The following is a 6,864-nucleotide window of genomic DNA, read 5'->3' on the forward strand; positions in this document are numbered from 1 at the left end:
CAGACTTGGATCCTAGACCCAGCTTCACCACTCCCTTGCTGGGTCACTCTGGGTGGCTTTCTGAACTGCCATGAGCTGGTTTCATTTCATCACCAGCAACAAGGGCGCAGTGACACCTGCCAAGGATGCCCAGGAAACACTATGTGTGGGTGCCTAGCACAGGTTCTATTTTCTCTTACCTTCTGTTTTCTTTTCCTATTTTGTTATTTGTACAACACACGCACACTTTACCAAGTTCAAAAGCCGTTGGATATTTACAATGCTTCCTTTAAAAAGAAAGAAAAGAGGGGCGCCTGGGTGGCGCAGTCGGTTAAGCGTCCGACTTCAGCCAGGTCACGATCTCGCGGTCCGTGAGTTCGAACCCCGTGTCGGGCTCTCGGCTGATGGCTCGGAGCCTGGAGCCTGTTTCCGATTCTGTGTCTCCCTCTCTCTCTGCCCCTCCCCCGTTCATGCTCTGTCTCTCTCTGTCCCAAAAATAAATAAACGTTGAAAAAAAAATAATAAAAATAAAAAAAGAAAGAAAAGAAGAAGAAAGAGGGTGCCTGGCTGGCTCAGTTGGTAGAGCATGTGACTCTTGGCCTGGAGGTTTTGAGTTCAAGCTCCACCTTGAGTGTAGAGATTGCTTTTTAAAAAAGTGCTTTCAGGGGTGCTTAGGTGGCTCAGTCAGTTGAGCGTCTGCAGCTCAGGTCACAAGCTCGCGGTTTGTGAGTTCGAGCCCCACATCGGGCTTTCTGCTGTCAGCACAGAATCTGCTTCAGATCCTCTGTCTCCCTTATTCTCTGCCCTTCCCCCACTTGTTCTCTCTCTCTCTGTCTCTGTCTCTCTCTCTCTCTCCCCCTCTCTCTCAAACATAAAAAACAAACATAACAAAAATGCATTTGGGGAGCCTGGGTGGCTCAGTCAGTTAAGCACCCAACTTCAGCTCAGTTCATGATCTCACAGTTTGTGGGTTCAAGCCCCACATCCGGCTCTGTGCTGACAGCTGGGAGTCTGCAGCCTGCTTCGGATTATGTGTCTCCCTCTCTTCGCTCCCTCTCTCTCTGCCCCTCCCCAACTCACACTCTGTCTCTCTCTCTCTCTCTCTCTCTCCAAAATAAACATTAAAAAAAATTTTTTAATGCTTTCAATGAAGAGTCAGTCTTTCTTCTCTCCCAGCCACAAATCCCCTCCTCCAGCGAATCCACATCCCTAATTCCTTGTACTGCCTACTGGAGACAGTCTCTGTCACAATGGTACAGCAGACATATATGTTTTTCTTTATTTTTTAAAATTTGTTTTTAGAGTTTACTATTGAGAGAGAGTGAGAGACAGCAAGAGCACACGTGTGTGTGCGAGCCGGCGGGGGGCAGAGAGAGAGGGAGACACGGAATCTGAAGCAGGCTCCAGGCTCTGAGCTGTCAGCACGGAGCCCGACGCGGGGCTCGAACCCACGAACTGCGAGATCGTAACCTGAACTGAAGTCAGATGCTTAACCAGCTGAGCCTCCCAGGTGCCCTGAAGCCAGGCTTCTCTTGTCCACTTCAGGATCTAGTCCCTGCTCACCCCCAGTGCTGGGGAGCCCACCTCCTCCACAGGCAGCCCTGTCCATCTTCAAAGACTGTTCCAGATGTGAACAAGGCCTGGATCCCCACCCCTCCGAGCTGCCAGAGTGGCCCTCGAAGCCTAAACCATGGCTGTTCTCCCCAGCCGCCTCAGCCCCAAGCCAGGCTCCCCTCCCCTGCCATGAGTTCTAGATCCCACGCTGCCCTGGTCACTCTCCCTAGAAAGCCTCCAGTTTGTCACAGGCCTTTCTGGAGTGGAGCTTTCAGAGAGGGGCTGGGCCTCCTTGCTGTGCTGTGCCACGCAGAGCAAACATGAACAGACCAAACCCTCCTTTTGTCTGGGCGCTAGACCTTTAATGATACCACCCACAACCCCTCCCCCCTTAGCTTTTTTGGGCCGTACTGCCCTGGTTTCTACTTCCAAACAACAGAAACCAGCTCTGACTAATTTAAACAGAAAGGGATTCCTTAGAAGGCCATTGAGCATGTCACAGATTCTGTGGGAGGGCCAGAGAACCAGGCCCAAAGGCCACACCCAGCCGAAAACAACGCCCCAAAGCACATGCCGGAAGTGACTCTGTGCAGACACCCCCAGCGCCGGCCCTAACCACAGACCCCTCATCTCACGCTGACACCGGAAGCCAGGGTGTTGGAGTCACAAGCACTGAACTGTGGCATCCCCCCTGGTCACCACAGGGCTGGGAAAGCCAATGACAGCACACATCTGTCCTGGGAGGGACCTACCTCAGAAGATGGGTTGGGGGGGGGGGGAGGGAGGAGGGGCTTGCGGAGAGGAAGGGGCTTGAGGGGCCGGGCATCCCCGGGAGTGACGATATTCACCGCACGGTCTCGAATTGCCATGTTGCACCCGGATGACATCTCTTTAGCACCCACTAGATGCCACCTGGTTCCTCTAGATGCCACCCACACAGGTTTCTCATTTGATTCGCGTGACACCCCGAGCCTCAGGTGCTGTCACCCCCTTTCCCCCAGAGACGCCCGCGGGGTGCTCAGCGTCCTGCAGCGCACCCACTTTACAAGGAAGGAGGAGGCTGTATGGGGGCTGCTCCCGCCCCTCCTGCTGACACATGACTGCTCTCCCTCCGCACCACCTTGGCCTTAGCCTTGCAGCCTGGGAGCACAGCCTCTGAACGCGGGGACTCCCGGGGCAGAACATGGTCAACACTGAGGATTCAGCCAGGGAGGCCAGCCAAGCTGTCGGCGTGTTCCCAGAAATCGGTCTCTGGGGAGGGGTGAGTCAGAGGGCGGGGCCGGGAGGGGAGCCCAGCCCTGGCTCCCCCATCGGCCCGGACCCTCCGTCTGTGGAGGCCTGCAGAGCGGACCCCTTTGTGGAGCAGACCACTGCCCTCCTTTCCCATCCTCCTTGCTCACTCACTCATTCATTCACTCGGCCGCCCGCTTATGTGTTCGGCATTCACTGAGTGTCTGCTGTGTGCCAGGCCGCCTGCTGGGCACTGGGGACCCAGAGAACAGCCAGCTGTGGTCCGTGCCCTCAAGGGGTTCACAGCTGAAGGGAAGAAATGGACATGCAGGGGTGGGTAAGTGGAGGGTGGAGAAATGAATGAGAGGTATGGAGGTGGTGTGGGCTCAGGAGATCTCTCGGAGGCTGTGACACTGAGCTGGTCTGGAAGCATGGGGAGGCGGTGCATGATGCGGTCACGGGTGGGAGGGGAATGCTCCCCGCGGAGAGAAGGTTTGGAGCAGAGGAGCGACGTGGGTGGACGTGGGTGCTGGAAGATGCAGGAGGCTGACATTTTGAGGCGTTAGCATACGGGTCTCCCTCCCACCCTGAACTTCTGTGCCCCTGCCCCACGTGGTCGGGCGCATGGAGTATCTCCACGCACCTGTTTTTAGGAACCCACAGAAATGTTTTAGAAGGACAAAAAAATGAATATAATCTAGTGAATATATAACAAATGAGTCCAGTCAGGACTGTGTTCATCTTTATACCAAAGCAGTCATAAAATATACGTCTTTTGGTTTTTGTTTTGTTTTGTTTGAGAGAGAGAGAGAGAGAGAAGCAGGGCTCACCTCGTGTGGGGCTCAAGCTCACCCCGTATGGGGCTTGAACTCACAAACTGTAAGATCACGACCTGAGCCAAAGTCAGATGCTTAACGACAGAGTCACCCAGGTGCCCAGTCATTAAATAGGTTTTAATATCTTGACCCATGCCAGTCAAAAGTGCCCAGGGCTCATGAAAGCCAATTCACAGCGGATCAGAAAGGTGGGAAGAAGAACGTGTTGGAGTTGCAGAGTCTGGATGTTGGAGCTTCAGAGGAGCCTTGCAAGGGGCCGGCAGGACCAGTGACGGCCTCCGGGCTCCGCAGGGATAGGGAAAGAGCCCTGGACAAGGGACAGCCTTGAGATAAAAAATGAGTGTTCGATCGAGATTACATTGAGTGATGGGGCGCCTGGGTGGCTCAGTCGGTTAAGTGTCCGACTCCTGGTTTTGGCTCAGGTCAAGATCTCATGGTTCGTGGGTTCGATCCCCACATAGGACTCCATCCTGGCAGTAGGAGTCTGCTTGGGATTCTCTCTCTCTCTGTCTCCTTTCTCTGCCCCTCCTCCACTTGCTTTCTCTCCCTCTGTCAAAATGAATTTAAAAACTTTAAGATGACATTGAGTGATAGAAAAATAGTCTTACTTGGGGACCCCCCCCCCCCTCCACCAGCTTGCAGCTGAATGCCTTGCCCACACACGGGGCTATTTTTACACCTGCCTCAGCCAGGGCTCCACTCCACATCCCAATAAAAACATTTAAAAATGCACCCAGTGCGGGGCAGATGAAATGAGTGAAGCTGGTCAAAAGTTCCAAACTAACAGACATAAGGTCAAATAAGCCCTGAGGACCTAACCGTACGGCCTGGTGACTGTAATTAACAATACCGTGTAGCGTATTTGAAAGTCGCAAAGGGCGTAGATCTTAAAAGTTCTCATCACAAGAAAAAAAAAAATGATAATTACGTGAGGTAGTGGGCATTAAGGAAACTTCTGGTGGTGATCACTTCACAATGCATACCTGTGTCACATCATCGTGTTGTGTACCAAAAACGAATACGAGGTTATAAGTCGCTCACATCCTTGTAAAACTGGAACAAAATCGATTAAACGCACCCATACCAGATTCCTCCAAAAATTAAAAATAGAATTACCACATGATTCATCAATCCCACTTCTGGGTATCTAGCCAACAGAACTGAAACCAGGGTCTTGAAAAGGTATCTATCTGTACCTTCAAGCTCATTGCAGCATTTTTGGTAATAGCCAAGAGATAGAAGCAACTTGAATGTCCATCGGCAGGAGAATGGACAGAGACAATGTGTTACACACACGCGTGCATGCACACTCACGGGAATATTCTGCCTCAAACAAAGAAGGGACTCCTGGAGGCTAGAGGAGAATATCAACTCTTTTTTTTATTTTAATTTTTAAAAAAAGGTTATTTATTGTTGAGAGAGACAGACAGACAGACAGAGCATGAGCAGGGGAGGGGCAGAGAGAGAAGGAGACACAGAATCCGAAGCAGGCTCCAGGCTCTGAGCTGTCCGTACAGAGCCCGACATGGGGCTCGAGCTCACGAACCGAGAGATCATGACCTGAGCCAAAGTCAGACGTTCAACCGACTGAGCCACCCAGGCGCCCTGAACATGCAACTCTTGATCTCAGGGCTGTGAGTTCGAGCCCCGCGTTGGGGGTAGTGTTTACATTAAAAAAAAGAAAAGAAGGAAATCTGGTCACATGCTACCACACGAATGAACCTTGTGGCCATCACGCCCGGTGAAATCAACCAGCCATGAAAAGGCAAACACGGCATGCTTCTACTTATATGTGATACCTGGCGTCGTCAAATTCTTAGAAATAGTAAGTGGGATGGTGGCTGCCAGGGACCGGAAGGTGGAAGGAGGGGGGATGGGGAGTTGTTGTTTCATGGGTATAGAGTTTCAGTTTTGCAAGATGAGAACGTTCTGGAGATGGGTTGCCCAACAATGCGAATGCACTTGAAACCGCTGAAGAGTGCGCTTAAAAAAAAAATTGGTTCAGGGGCACCTGGGTGGCTCAGGCGACTCTCGATTTCAGCTCAGGTCACGATCTCACAGTTCGCGGGTTCAAGCCCCGAGTCGGGCTTTGCGCTGACAGGGCAGAGCCTGCTTGGGATTCTCTCTCTCTCCCCCCCTCCCTCTCTCTGCCTGCCCCTCCTTTGCTCTCTATCTCTCTCTCAAAATAAATGAAAAAAAATTTTTTAAGTAAAAAATAAAAATTGCAAATATACCCCAACTTTATATGTATATTTTGGCAATAAACATATTTGAAAATAATGTTCTAACTTAGCTTTTGAAGCTATCTGGGTACAAGTAGCTCTTGTGATTTGCTGCTGGCCTTGATTTTTCTACAAACGCCATGCATTCTTGGGAATCTTGGGGATTTTTCCAAAGTGAGAAAATGTGACCTACAAATTGTTTTCACGCGCAGTGACATGTTTTAAAATACTAAGTGTAACAGTGGGTGAGGCCTGACAGAGTGTTACTTCTAGAAGAAACTTAAGTAAACATTTACTATTGTTTTCGGTTTTGTGGTTTCAATATTTTGGAGCCATTGCATTTGCCCCAACCAGACCTTGTGGATTTTCCTGAGCTGGAGGCCCACGCCCACAGCGCTTCCTGGGGAAAACTGTCACTGCCCAGAGGAAAGGCCTTGTCATGCCACCCCCCACCCCCACCCCCCACACAGTGGCTGCTGGTACCGTCCCTTCTACGGGGAGGAGACAGGACGGGGGCAATGGCACTCGGGCATTGCAGCTCAAAGGGGGTGCTGAGACACTGGGTCAGAGGAAGGAGAGGGAATGGGGATCCCAGCAGCTGGGCAGAGGTGCTGAAGGTGGGGAGGGCCGCCCCCACACAAAGGTCAGAGAGGCCCAGCTGGGCACCTGCAAATTCCGGGCGCAGGACTCTGGACTGAGCCTGGGGCCGCAGGGAGCCCTGGCAGGCTCTGGGCCGAGTGAAGCAGTGTGCCAGGCAGTGTGGACTCAACAGCCATGAGAAGTCTGGGGGGGCAGGTGGAAGGGCATTCACAGGCCAGAGGGGGCTCTGTTCCCAGCTTCCCCTCTTTCGGCTGGCTTTGACACCCCACCCACCCCATGTAGACAGAGAGCGTTAAATACAATTTTTAAGGGGCGTCGGGGCAGCTCAGTCGGTTAAGCAGCTGACTTCAGCTCAGGTCAGGATCTCACGGTTCGTGGGTTCGAGCCCCGCGTCGGCTCTGTGCTGACAGCTCACAGTCCGGAGCCTGCTTCGGATTCTGTGT

This window comes from Leopardus geoffroyi, chromosome E3 (genome assembly GCF_018350155.1).
Source record: "Leopardus geoffroyi isolate Oge1 chromosome E3, O.geoffroyi_Oge1_pat1.0, whole genome shotgun sequence".
NCBI classification, from domain to species: domain Eukaryota; kingdom Metazoa; phylum Chordata; class Mammalia; order Carnivora; family Felidae; genus Leopardus; species Leopardus geoffroyi.